Genomic DNA, 14,714 nt, shown 5'->3' with positions numbered 1-14,714 from the left:
TCCAGGGAAATGAGGGAACAGCAACAAAAACAGCTTAGAATTGATTGGAAACTTACCATATGCCAGGGACTGTCCAGACAACATGTCTTCACACAGTCAGTGCTCTAAACTGCCCCAAGAAGTAGATGACGTTACTAGTAGTATTTCCACGGTACTAATGGAGAAAGAAGGCACAGAGATGTTAAGGAACTTTCTCTGCATCACCCAGCAGTGAGTGGTGGAGCCAAGGGCCACGGGCATCATGAATACTCTGCTGTGCTGTGTATTTGTGCAATCAAGGGTAAGATCCAAAGACTACTGCAAAATATTTAGAATTTTACAGCATGGGACTTCACAGGCAACAGACATTTGATTTCTTCACAAATCTTTAAGAGATGGAGACTTGAAAGGATTGGTCTGGGTATCATTTGGAGAAAGTGTCCCAAGAGCGTCATTAGAATAACAGGCAGCATGTCAGTGTTGGTCTCCTGACCTGAAGGTCTTCGGTTTGTACATCAGAGAACACACGAAACCTGTCCCTGCTGTATCTTCACAAAGGAGAAAAAGCTGTGTAACTGGGAAAGGAGACTATTCCCCTGCTCTAGTATTGCTCAGACATGTTTCCATGAAAGTTAGAACTTAGGATCTTAAAAGTGCAGATTCCAAGGCCAGGCACGATGGCTCAAGCCTGTAATCCCAGCACTTCTGGAGGCCGAGGCGGGTGGATCATCTGTGGTCGGGAGTTCAAGACCAGCCTGACCAACATGGAGAAAACGCATCTCTTTTAAAAATACAAAATAAGCCAGGCATGGTGGCCCATGCCTGTATTCCCAGCTACTTGGGAGGCTGAGGCAAGAGAATTGCTTGAACCCGGGAGGTAGAGGTGGCAGTGAGCCAAGATCATGCCAGTGCGCTCCAGTCTGGGCCATAGAGCAAAACTCTGTCTCAAAAAAAAAAAAAAAAAAAGTGCAGACTCCAGGAATCACACCCAGTCAATCTCATGTAGTGTGGCCACAATGGTGTCCTAGGATCTGGAAATTTGCTGCTCAGCCTAAGGAACTTTCAGAAAGCTTATTAAATCCCTTTGGTAGCAAGGCTGTCTGCAATATATCTGCTCTTCCCAGGACAGACGTGAGGTTGGGATGTGACTTTAGAGCACGAAGGAACACAGGACATGATGAACTCAGTGTGAGGCTCACCATAAGGGTAAGGCAGACGGACTTTTGAGAAGGCCTCACAACTCCATCTGGCCTTTCTCCTTGAAGGTCTCAGCTTATCTCAAATTCCTTCTCTTCATGCGCAGTGAATGAAGGGGTGCCAGGAAATGACCTTTTAGATCCCAAAATGGCATGGAGTCCTCTCAGGGACCATTGAACACATAGGACGGGAGGAGACACAAGCTACTGGCCCCTCCCACTAGTCTTCATTTCCTTCTTGCACTGCCATTTCCTTCCATAGGAGCCGAGAGTCATGACAGGACTTAGGGCCAATGTCTTCCCTTCGCTAACAGACACCTCCCCCTCACCCGAGGAGTTAGACTCTCTCCTCCCTTCAGCTGTCCTTCTCCTTCTCCCACAGCAGACAGTTGTCTCTGGCAGCCTGACAAACTGGCCTGGCCCCTTCCTCCTGTGTCCCAGCCTGGAGAGGGCTGTGCTCGCCAAGGAGGACATCAGTCCCAGGATCCCAGAGCCATGACCACCACAGAACCATCCTGAGCATCAGTGTCCTATGGCAGTGGCTGCCCTTTGACATGAAGCTTCACCACCCACCACAGCTGGCCTTGAAACATTTTCTTATCACAGGAAGTAACACAGAGGAACAAGGTTCCTACAACCCCTCCTGGGGAACATTGTGCCCTTCCCCATGTTACCGTGCTGTTTCCTCTGTACAGACTGCAACATTCCTATCCTTCTGATGTCATTAAGAAGCTCTAGGATACTTCTTTTAAATCCTAAACTTGTGGTTTACAGTCAGAATATCATCACCCACTTTGGGCGTTTTGGAAATTTCCAAGGGCAGCTTTGGGTGTTCAAATAACTAGAAGCGGCTCCTGGCATTTGTGGGGTGAAGGTTACAGGAAGGCAAACAACTTTTTCCAGAGTCTTAAGTAAACTGGATTTTTTTCCGTACACATCACTTCCCTGTGAACTGAGGGAGGATTGTGTGTTGCTTCACCCGGAAACTTATGAAGATTTATTGATTGCTTTAGAAATCACATCACCTGCAGGGCATTCCATTCTTAGATTCCACTCTGACACAACATACCAGTTATCAATTTGCTGTGTACCTCTGCCTGCCCGGGGGAAACAGTAAGGGGAATCCAACTTACCTACCAAAGGGGTCGTTTCCAGGGTAAGCCGTTCGTCATTGGGGAAATCAAGCAGGAGATGCTGGTAGTGTGATCTCTCATGAGTTGGTGAACACACCGGCTATGCCCGTTGCTGTTACTGCACTGAAGTTCTCTTTGCAGGTGTATCTCCCTCACCAGGCTCCGTGGTCTCTCCTGGAAGGATGGAAACATACCCAGTAGATCCCTGTGTCCTCAGGATGGGATAGGTGACCTCACAGGCAGAAGGAGGACAGGGAACACTTGTGGAATTGTAGTGATCTCTACATGGCTGGATGACCAAATGCCGAGTCACAGTGATGAGCCCCATGGATGGCGGTCTGCAGAAGGTATATAAAGTAGAATTACTGCAGTTTAAAGACACAGATTTCATTTAATAATCCCAATTAACTATGGACTCTTTTTTACAAATGGCAGAATCCTACAGCAAAATGACTAAGACCTGTGCAAGGTCTCTGGGTGTTGAAAACTGTGTTCTTAGTCTCGTGCCATATCAGGGCAAAGGAGTCTGACTCTTAGCCAGGCAATGCCACACAGATTGAGGAAAGAGTCTGTCCTAAATATGGCTCACAGACATTCTTTTTGATGTCTACACAGATCATCTCTATCCTACTGGGTCTGCAGTGAAGGAGATAAAATTCTTAGCAGCTTTGTAACAAAAGAACAGGTAGTAAGAAAGCCAGCAATGTCCCCTTTTAAGAGAGAACAAAAATAAGACAGCAGTGAAGTGTGGTGCTGGCATCAGGGGTCTCCCCAACTGGGAGTCCAGGGAGGGGCACCAGTGAGGGACCAAGACGAGTGTCCAGAGCAGCAAGAGGAAGAGAAAGGGCAAGTCTCCTCTCATGAGAAAGGAGCTTACCTAGACTCACCCAAGGCAGTCAGGTCGCTGGGTTCATATGGTCAATGCTATGGGTGTTGGTCGGGTGACTGCTACATCTCTCACCTACAAAAGAAAATAACCTCACTGGCCAGGTCACATTTGTCCAGTATTTACTGAGGGCCCACTTCATTCAGTGGTGCCTTCATTGAATTGTCCAATGCAGCCCCATCCCAAGGCCAAGTCTCAATTTGAGGAATAAAATCCTGTCCAGGGAGCTGCAAATGGTGGCTCACACCTCTAATCCAGGCACTTTGGGAGGCTGAGGCGGGAGGATTGCTTGAGCCCAGGAGTTTGAGATCAGCCCGAACAACAGGGTGAGACCACCATCTCCACAAAAAGTTTTAAAAATCAGCCAGGCACGATGCTGTACACCTGTGGTTCAGCTACTGGGGAGACTGAGGTAGGACAATTACTTGAACCCAGGAGGTTGAAGCCAGTGCAGTCTGCTCTGGGTGACACAGTGACACCATCCCAAAAAACAAAACAAAACAAAAAGACAACCATGGTGGCGGGGGGGTGGTCAGAGGGGGAGCTTCTGACACAGAGGAAGCCAAAACCACCATAGCCCAGGTGGTAGGAACAGCTTCTCCCAGGGTGTGGTATGATATATATTATCTGCCCCAGTTGCAGATCAGGTAACAGGATCAGAGACGTTAAGCAACTCACTCAAGGTCACACATCTAGGGAGCGGTGGTGACCATTTCTCACTGAGGTCTGCTGAAATACAGAAGTCACTCCACTATTTGTAACACCAATCTCTCTTTATATTGCCACCTGTTTTAATTCCCATTCACTGACATATACTTACCTGTGGCTCCCCTTTACCTTCATATTCTCATAAGCAGCTAAATAAGGTATACATTTTGTTTTAGTGTATCAGGCCTTTCCCTTAAAGAACCTAAATTTCCCGTGCCAGGCACGATTGCCCAGCCTGGAACTGAACACTTAGCTGGAATTCATCTTTCAACCACACACTAAGGAAAGGAAATGGATTACTGCCATGTAGAGTTAACTTAGGTATTTCACGAATTCTGAACTATGATTCGAAATGTAACCAATTCCAACCAGAAGCAGTAAAAACAGTGCTTCCCTATGAAAAGTATTCACAGGACATTTTATTAAATGCCAAAGCATTCTAGGTAAGACACACTGCCCCTTTGACAGGGAGTTGTTGAAATTCTGCTCCTAAGAATACAGAAGTCTTGGCCGGGTGCAGTGGCTCACGCTTGTAATCCCAGCACTTTGGGAGGCCGAGGCGGGCGGATCACGAGGTCAAGAGATCGAGACCATCCTGGCCAACACGGTGAAACCCTGTCTCTACTAAAAATACAAAAAAATTAGCCGGGTGTGGTTCCATGCACCTGTGGTCCTAGCTACTCGGTAGGCTGAGGCGGAAGAATCGCTTGAACCCAGGAGGTGGAGGTTGCAGCGAGCTGAGATTGTGCCATTGCACTCCAGCCTGGTGACAGAGCAAGACTCCATCTCAAAAAAAAAAAAAAAAAAAGAATACAGAAGTCCTTTCTCTTTCTATTGCTAATATCCTGTTAAGCCCAGCCAAGCAAGGCCATTCGCTTTTCCTTTCTTGGGCAAAACACACCAAACCACTCTCACGCCCACACACAAATCCAACGCACCCAACAGGGATACGTTAGTAGAGGGAAATGGCATTGGAGATGCAGCTGGAAATCCATGACTACTCAGAGCACCACATTTCTGATGGCACAGAGGGCTACCGCCCATGGTGGCCTGTACTCCAGCAAGGTGGAGGGCGGAGAGGCCCTCCTTCTCTAAACCTAACACCCTACCGCTTGTGCGGCTACTGGACACAAATGGCCTGGACCATTCACTGCACACGAATACAGGAATCACAGCACCCATTAAATGCACGTCTACTCATATGTCACATCCTGAACGTCTCTCTGTCACACGACCCTATTGAAACAAACCTTGTGGGACGGTTTGTTTCAATAGCGACAACGCAACGCAATCTTCCTTGAAAACCCTCTAGTCACCGTGTTTCCTGCTGTGCGGTGGGAGAGGAGGTGGGGAAGGAGGTGATGCCAAGAACATGGTGATTTATTTATTTATTTTTTAAAGATGGGGTTTCACCATGATGGCTAGGCTGGTTTTGAACTCCTGACATCAGGTGATCCACCCACCTACGCCTCCCAAAGTGCTAGGATTACAGGGGTGAGCCACCACGCCTGCCGAACACTGATTTCTAAACCTGTTGAACAATGATTACAGCCCAAATGTAGTCCCTCCGGCTACCAATGCCCGTGGCAAGTCTCAGCATCCTCTTTCTCCGCTAAAAAAGGCCATCCCTAAGCAGGGAAAGAGAACAACGTCACCCACAGACTGCGTCCCCGCCATTCCCACAGCGGGGAGCTAAGGGCGACAGCGAAAACCACCGGCTTCCTCCGAAAGCCCCGCTCAGGGCGGGCCCAACCCAGGGATTCGAGTCTCAAGACACACTGGCCTATGCTAGGGGACAGCCTAGATCTCAGCATCTTGCTCTGTCTCTCTGGAAGTGTCTCTCCCACCCCGCCCCGCACCCTGCTCTTAGTCTCTCCTGCGCGCTTGCTCGCTCTCGGTGTCTCTCGGGCTCTCTCACGCGCGTTCTCGCTCAGGAGCCGGTTCCCGCCGTTCACGCGCCAGTGCGGCCCGCTTGGAATTGTAAGGTTAACACCATCGAGCAGAGTCGCCCTCCGGCTTCCTAGAGGGGCAGTAGCGCGGAAGGAAGCGACGACGCGGTGGAGTCGACGTCGGTGGGGTTGGGTTGACGTCACAGGGATGCGACACTGCCGAAAAACTGGACCTTCGATTGGCTGCCGCGGGTCGCCGGGGAGCCGGGAGAGGGAGCTAGTGTGTGTGTGTGCGAGAGTTGCGCCCGTTGCGAGGGGAGAAGGCTTGGAGGCCGCCCCCTTCTGGAGGTGCGCCTCTGTGTTCCTGTAGCGGCCCGCTCGGGAGCACGTCTCGTGGAGGGGACGAATGTTTCCGGAGGCTATGGGAAGGCAACCATTACTTCATGGGCGAGGGACCAGGGAACTGGGCTGGAGGGATGGGAGGAGGCCGATTTCTCCTGTGATTGGCTGAGAGTTTTGCGCTAGGGTGTGTCCCTGAGAAGGGACACCTGCTGTTTCATTTTCGTTGTTTAATGTTTCATTTTCGTTGTTTAATGTTTCATTTTCGTTATTTACTGTTTTTGCATGGTATATGCACCCTTTAAAGACAGAAACCAAACAATCCAAGACATTGAAATTATTTAGGCTACTGTTGTAGGGAGAACGCCCCTAAAGTGTAAATCACACTATGGGGTAAATGGGGGGTGGGGGATGTCTTTTACTTTCATAGGAAGGAGTAGACCAGTTTTAATGGGGAGATTTATGGGGCAGGTTTTTTTTTTTGTAATCAGCAGAAGTCTCGGCCAGCTGAACAGGGAATGTTTCTGTGCCTAGCTACTTTCAGGAGAGACTTCCCGTTTAAGGGAGTCGTTCCTGAGACAAAAAAACAAGGAGTGGTGGGATCTAACATCTGGGAGTGATGGCGCAGAGTGGACAGTCAGCAACCTTTATCTAAGTCCCAGGGAGAATATTGGTCCTTTGTGGTCAGCGATTTCCCAGAACATGAAAGTGTGCAGAGATTTCTTTACCATGGCCTATTTCAGGAGTCAAGTGACATGCAGCAATGTCTTTCCTAGCAGATACCTGAATAGTACATTTCTTTTTAACCCGGGAAGAAGTCGCCTCCTGAGCAGCAGTTTATAGTTTTCAAAAAGTAATATTTTACAGATGAGGCACAGTAGGCACAGAGTGGTTAGGTCAGCTCTGTGAAGTCATTCAAGTCATATGTCATTGAGTCCCACAGCATGTACTACTCAGCATGTCCCAAACTGAACCCACCAACTTCCACTCTCAACACGCCTGCCCCTCCTCCTGTGCTGCCAGACTCACTGACAGGCACCACCTTCTACCCAGCAGCTTGTGCCAGAGACCTTGAAAGCCATCCTTGATTGCTACCTCTCTCTCACCACTCCCATGGTGACTGAGCCTGGCCAGTTCAACCTCCTAAGGCTTTCTAAGTGAGATCTTGACACTCACTCTTCTCCATCACCACAGAAAGTTCCCCAGTCCAGTCACCCTCATCTCCCTCCTTGATGACCACCAGCAATTCATAGCTCATCCTCATGCTGCCAGTCTTGACCCCTTTCACATTCTCTGTCCCAGTGTGTGAGGCACCTTTCTTAACTGCTGATCTGGTCATGTCAAACCTTTTCAAATTCTATTAGGGCTGTCTGCTGTCCTTAGGATAAAGTCCAACCTCCAGGATTAGGGACATCAGGCCTCAGCTATCCCCAAATGCATCCTCTGTAGCACACCTCAGTATTTTACATTCTAGACTTCTCTGTGTTCATCAGTCAGCTGACAACTTGTACTCTCCCTAGCGTGTGTGCTCTGTCTCTTGCTCTCCCTCTCATGTCCACCACCTCACACCCCCACTTCCCTCTGTCTGGCCTGTACTTGCTCCATCCCCCTCTGCCTGATTCCTCCTTACCTTCAGCTCTCAAGTGAAGGAGAGCAAATTCTACTTTACCTAAGGAGCACATGGATCAAAAGGCACACTTAGTGGGTTTGTTATTTTTACTCAATAGCATATGATGGGGATTCAAAAATTCCCCCAATGGGCCAACCAGTTGGAATGTCACCTCAGAGTAGAGTTTTTGGGAAAAGTTTACATGGAAAGAATAGGATGCAGGAAGGTAATTGGGGAAGGTGACATGTTCATTTGCCTGACTATAGCAATTATTTCACTGTGGTGATAACATGTTTTATACCTCAAATATATACAATAAAAGCATAAATTACAATAAAGACACACAACCTTGATCTCTCTATTCCTGTAGACTCATCGTTGTGTGAACATTGAGTTTGGAATTGTGGCCCCAGGTTCAGTAGCATGAAGTGATGTGGGCTGAGGACCTGCCTCACAGCTGGTCCTTCCTGCCACAGAGTGGACTGTGAGGCTTAGTTTCGTTCAGTACAACCTGTTATTACAGCTCCTAGCATGGCACACCTGCGTATGAACAGAAGCGTCTGCTTTGGAAATGCAGACAATAACAGAGAAAAGATGGAAATGGCCCTGGTCCTGCCACCAGCAGCCCAAGCCTGAACCCCGGCTTTAGGGTACACTGGACTCACACTGTCCTGGCATGCTGACCTCCATGCTGATGTGCCCCTAACATGGCAGAGTGTGAATGGCTATTCCTGGAGCCTGGGTGTTGAGGACCTACTGTGTGCCATGCATGTACAGTGTTGATTTCCCAAAGACCCAGAGACATGAGTATCAAATCCCCATCAACAGATAGGGAACCAAGCTGAAAGAGGTCAGGGCGCTGAAGCAGAGGCTGGATTTGGGACTCATACACGGGTTCTCTGACTCCAAAGCCGGGCCTCTTTAAACTCACAACAACATACTTTGCTTATGTTCCCCTTACTGAGATGCAGATATTATTCCGTGATGGGACAGTCAGTCTGGTCCCAACACCACGTCCACCTGTGTGAGATCCAGGCCCCTGGCAGGGCATAGCCACCCTGAAAAGTTCTAACACATTCCATAGGAGCTGCCCCGGAGTCCTCTGCCTCACAGCTAATAGTCGAGTTTAGTTTCCAGGGCTCCGTCAGGAGGCGCTTTGCCCTATCACAGAGACACAATCTGCCCCCACCCTAAATTACGTCTCCAGCCTCACTTTATTTAACAGATAAGAAGAATCTAGAGGCAACAGAGCAGAGGCAGCGTTGTTAGTGGCTGCAACACAGCTGTGGAGTTGTTCAGACTTCTAATGTAGTGTGGAAATCAACAGACTGAGGATGGGAATCTGGCTTCTCCTGTTCTTTGGCTCTCTGGGCTGTAAGCTGTGCAGAATCAAAGTGCCTGCCACCCACACCTCCCCTCTTCAGAAGAGTCTATCCTGATCAAACCCTTGCACATACACAGCCTTCAGGTGTGGGTAGGGTGCTCTCCTGTGTGCTTCTAGGGGACTGTGGTTTGAATTCTGCCATGGCTCTCCTTACCCTACCAGTGTGGGGATCATCTGCCGGAAAGGATACAGCTGAAAGCATCCCCCTGTCCCTAGACTGTCCAGTTGGTGCTCAGAACAAGTTTATTTGGTTGATGAAGGAATTTCACCCAGGATACTTGGTCAGTAGTGGCGATGATTGTAGCAGCTCTGTGTGCATTAGAAATGCTCCAGGAGGGTCAAGTGAACAGAGGACATTTGTTTTTATTTTTTTTTTTTTGAGACGGAGTTTTCCTCCTGTTGCCCAGGCCAGAGTGCAATGGCACAATCTTGACTCACTGTAACCTTCACCTCCCAGGTTCAAGCGATTCTCCTGCCTCAGTCTCCCCACTAGCTGGGATTACAGGTATGTGCCACCACGCCTGGCTAACTTTGTATTTTTAGTAGAGACAGGGTTTCTCCATGTTGGTCAGACTGGTCTTGAGCTCCCGACCTCAGGTAATCTGCCCACCTTGTCCTCTCAAAGTGTTGGGATTACAGGAGTGAGCCACCACACCTGGCCCAGAGGCCATCTGTGCAATGAGATAGTCTCCCCTTGGATTCAGGGAGGAGGGTTGTAACTCTCTTTCCCTCCTTAATTCTGGAACTCCCAATAAAAGAGCCTACAAATTTCTTTATCCATTTATTTGAGATGGATACTTGCTCTGTCGCCCAGGAAGGAGAGCAGTGGCATGATATTGGCTCACCACAACCTCCGCCTCCCGAGTTTAAGTGATTCTCCTGCCTTAGCCACCTAAGCAGCTGGGATTACAGGCATGTGCCACTGCATCCGGGAAATTTTTTTTTTTTTTTTGTATTTTTAGTAGAAACGGGGTTTCACCGTATTGGTCAAGCTGTTCTCGAACTCCTGACCTCAAGTGATATGCATGCCTTGCCCTCCTACAGTTCTGGGATTACAGATGTGAGCAACCACACCCAGCCAGAATTTTAAAATATGTCTCAGCCAGTATGTTACTCCACCAGGCTCAGTTCTGGCCTTCCAATGGGACTACAGTGATGGGTTCACCAAACTGTCTGAGTACCCCATGGCAAGTGCACATGGACCTCCCCCAAGATCTGTAGGGAAGGAGGACTGCTGACTGGGTTCAGGCCTCCTAATCGAGTATGTGGTTCTGTGGCCACGACACAGATGTCCACGGTGACAAGGACATGAACACCTGGATGAGCGCATCTGTCAAGTCCGAGTGGGCTGCATCAGCTGCCCTTGCCTGTTCTAGCTTGCGCCCCAAGCCCTCCTGGTTCTGACTGCTCCTACCCGGGTCCTTCCTTTGTCTGAACTCTGCAGCCTGCATAGAAGTGCTTAGGGCATCCGTGGCCCTTCACTGTCCCTTTCTGTCTCACTGGCAGAGCAGAAGCGTACCTGGCCCAACAGGATCCCGTCCCTGTCACTGTGGTACTTCCTGCCTTCTGTTCAGCTTCCTGCTGGTGCACTGGTGTCTTCCGAGTACCGCATGGCAAGTGCACGTGGGCCTTTTGTAGTTGTCCCGCCTTTTCAGACCAAACCAATGTACAACGTACATGCACTGATTGATGTCTTACAACTTCCTAAAGTGTATAAACCAAAGGTGTACCCTGACGACCATGGAGCTATTTCATCAGGAACTCCTCAGGTTGTATCAGGGGCACATTGTTTTTTTTTTTTTTTTTTTTGAGACGGAGTTTCGCTCTTGTTACCCAGGCTGGAGTGCAATGGCGCGATCTCGGCTCACCGCAACCTCCGCCTCCTGGGTTCAGGCAATTCTCCTGCCTCAGCCTCCTGAGTAGCTGGGATTACAGGCACACGCCACCATGCCCAGCTAATTTTTTGCACTTTTAGTAGAGACGGGGTTTCACCATGTTGACCAGGATGGTCTCGATCTCTCGACCTCGTGATCCACCCGCCTCGGCCTCCCAAAGTGCTGGGATTACAGGCTTGAGCCACCGTGCCCGGCATCAGGGGCACATTGTTAACCTAACAAAATAAACTTCGTAATTGATTGAGACCTGTCTCGAGTGTGTTTTGGTTCATAATTTATTCCCTTGTGGAGGGTTTGCTGGTCTGCCACCTACCATGTCCCCTTCAGGGAATGTCAGATTCAGGGCAGGGATTTCTGTTGATTTGGTTCCCTGATGTATCCCGACACCTCAAGCAGTGCCTGGCACATAGAAGAACTTCATACATATTTGTTGCCCGAAGGAACACATCTTCCTCCCCCACTAGACTGTGAGACCATTCAGGGTCTTGTTCTCACCCACGTGACAGAGCCCTCTATGCATCCTTGCATCATCATGCAAAGAGCCTCACAAAATAACAGAATTAAACTGTGCATGTTTTAGAGATGGAGGGGACATTCTGGGGGTAGTTTCTACTTTCTTCAGCCCAACACACATTTCTCTTGAATGGTCTGTGCCCATTAGTCCTACATTACAGCTGAGATGGTCTTGGGCCCACACCTTCCCCCGGCCACCGATGGCATCAACCTGCGTCCCCTCCCTTCCCTAGCCCTGAATTCTGCGTTCAGAAGCTCGGTGTGCGGGAAGGGGCTGAGATGCTGCTCCGTAGATCCTTATCATGTAAAAGTGAAGTTTGGGTTTGGGAAGATGATCCAAGCAGCTAGAGTCTCCTGCCATCCCCCCAGGGCACAGGGGATCCCGGATCTGAGGCATGTGTTCTGGAGAGCTGCAACAGGGACATTGCATCCAGGTTATTTTCTGGGTGTCAGTGAGTTCTAGCAGGAGACAGACCACACGACTCAGGACCACATGGACAGGTCCTGTTCATCCCTGAGAGAGAGGGCCCTGTTCTGTGTCTTTTGTCAGAGACACAGAAGAAATACTTCCCCACACTGAGATCTCCACAACAGGTGCTGAGGAGGGCCTGTGACTCTCAAAACAGCTGCTTGACTCCAAGCCCAGGGGTGACTGTAAAGGAAGCTGGCCGTGTAAACTCAGAGGTCTAGAAAGGTAAGCTGAGCTGTGGGGGGCTGGAGTGGACAAGTCTGGGAAAGCCAACTCGAGACAAGCTCTCACTGACCGTACAGGGTGAGACCCAAACATCAGGAGAAGGTCACAAACACTTCATGACTGAACTTTGCTGTGTGACAATGTCTCTCATGCTGGAGATGATCTCCCAAAGGGGACAGACATTACAATCTCTGGAACATGGGACCAAAGACAGACAAGGACTCACATTACCCACCAGCTCCGAAATCTCCTACTCTGGACACAGACTCTCAAATACCTCAGGGACCCTACAGTGTGAGTTACAAAGCTCAAGAGACCCCAGTGACATAGAGAACCCAGATAACAATCCGGAAATGAGCAGCTCAGAGACCTCAACCCTGGACACACAACACTGAACAGTTTGTAGAAATCACAGCCCTCCAAGAGCTCCATGAAGGACACAGACACAGCCTGCTTGGAGATGTCAGATTGTAAAATCTAGACCCTCGTGTATGTGTGAAACTTTAGAACCTGTTATGTAGGAACCCAATTACCTCACAGACCTCACACCCCAGATACAGAAGCTCAAAAAACTATAGTACTCCCACCCTGAGATGTAGACACAGAAACAATTGACGGGACCGGGACAGGGAACACAGAGGCCTTGGGCACAATGCGACCTGCAAGAAACACCTGGGAGACCTCCGAGTGTGGGACACGCCATTCCCACACAGCAGAGAGTTTACAACCTGAGACACAGCAACTCCTCAACATGTCAGCAGCCTCAACTGTTCGGGTGCGGACTCATAACCAGAGAGGACACACTCAGGACGCAGGACCCCAAACGGATCAGACATCTTTTGTGAGTTTGGAATAACCTCAGTGTTCTCACAACCTAGGATATGGAGCCCAGGGGGCGCTACTGTGTCCCATCCTTGACACAGACACTCGGAAGAGCTCAAACCCTGCTTCCTGAAATCCAGAACTGCTCCCACGCCTTGCATTCTACACACAACACCTAAAGCAGATCAGACACCTCACACGCTGGGAGAAAACCCTAACCAGCCCAGAGGACTGTCAGCCTGGACACAAGCCCTCCACAGCTCAGAGACCTGCCGACCTGGGACACTGCCCTCCAAATTGGTCAGAGACCTCAGAATCTGGACACAGAGCCTGAAAGAGCTCAGCAGAATGACATCTTGCAATGGAGACACCTAAAAAGTCACTTGGTACAGGACACGTGTCAGATGCAGTCACAGCAAGAGATCACCCACCCTCTTGAGGCAGACACAGAGACAGAGGGAAACAGAAACAGAGTCAAAGGTAGTAATGAGGTGGGGAAAGGAATGAGGATTAGGGAGAGCATTTCCGGGCAGCTTCTGTCCTTACGGAGTTAGCCTTGGTCTCAGGACCCCGGCCCAGGCAGCCGAGTAACCTGTTGTTTTCTAGGTGAAGGGAGACCCCAGGTGCTGCCCTCAGAGGCTGTTTCTGGGACTAGACCACACCCAGGAGGGCCGGAGGTGGCCTGCACACACAGTGGAGCCCTTTCCCCATCAAAATGGGGGTCCATTCTAGGTTTGGAGGGTTCATGCCATCATGGAGTGGAACCCTGTGCCCCTAAGGCCCCAGCTGCCCTTCTGCTGTCCCGGTATGGGGAAGGGGCGCGTGTGCCCTAATGGAGTAAGGTCTGTGCTGCTTATGACAGTGCTGGAAGCCTCCCCCAGCCCTGGGATTGCTTGTCCACATCCTCTTTATCTGCCCTGAACAACTCTGCTTTAGCCTCCTGGGCAAGTACACTCAGGAGGCACAGTGGACACCCGGCTTCCCTGTGCCCTCTGTGGCCCTGAACAGAGGGACATCTGCAGATCCCTTGCAAGGGAGTGAAGCAGAGGTAGCTGAAGTGGATGGAGGCTGAAGCAGCTGGCCGTGCTGTGCTGAGGCTCTGTGGCACAGACCAAGAGCTGACACTCAGGGGCGCTGCTGTCCCCAGCCAACCATCCTGCCTATGTCGCGAGGGCCCCATTCCCCCCACCCCCGCAATGCCTGATTCTGCTTTATAGGAGACATGGCATGAGGGCATCCATGCTGGCTGCAGGGCTTTGTGCAAAGGAAAGGAGAATAGACATCTCCCTGCCCCGTCTCCTCTAGACCAGCCCTAAGCAGAGCTATTTGCTCATGGGTGAAAACAGCTGTAAGGCTGTGGAATTCGGGGACTGAGGTTCAAGTGGGCCAGTGGGCCTGATGCTCCTGGGGACACACTCAGTGGCCATCCCTGATTCCCTGGTGGACGTGCACTGCCGCAGGACCACAGGAGCCCAGTGCCGCATCTCCAGCATTTCCTCCAGCGCTCTGAACACAGTCCAGGCTTAATCATGCCTGGTGGGATGCTCTCTGACTGAAGAACCCAGCTCCTTAGCTAAGCTCACCCAAACAGCTGTCCATGCTTAATGCCTAAAATCCCACATTTAGGCTGGGCATAATGGCTCAGTATTGTAATCCCAGATTTTTGG

The 14,714-nt window shown here is 50.1% G+C and overlaps 1 protein-coding gene across 3 annotated transcripts in view; it reads right to left on the bottom strand.

The window, feature by feature from the left end:
* FAM156B (family with sequence similarity 156 member B) overlaps positions 1-14,714 on the bottom strand; it is a 50,465-nt gene that overhangs the window by 30,816 nt on the left and 4,935 nt on the right. For 2 of the 3 annotated variants that reach the window (XM_074391469.1, XM_074391470.1), the window contains exons 1-4: positions 5,762-5,933; positions 3,196-3,269; positions 2,309-2,646; positions 57-154 (exon numbers count right to left, since the gene is read on the bottom strand). The exons of the other annotated variant lie outside the window; for it this stretch is intronic. The gene's annotated coding sequence lies outside the window, so the exon portion shown is untranslated. Of the gene's footprint in view, positions 1-56; positions 155-2,308; positions 2,647-3,195; positions 3,270-5,761; positions 5,934-14,714 lie in introns of those variants that run through there. 3 annotated transcript variants of the gene reach the window in all.

Source organism: Saimiri boliviensis, chromosome X (assembly GCF_048565385.1).
Source record: "Saimiri boliviensis isolate mSaiBol1 chromosome X, mSaiBol1.pri, whole genome shotgun sequence".
In the NCBI taxonomy this organism is placed as follows: Eukaryota; Metazoa; Chordata; class Mammalia; order Primates; family Cebidae; genus Saimiri; species Saimiri boliviensis.
This window is presented reverse-complemented; position numbering and strand designations above follow the sequence as displayed.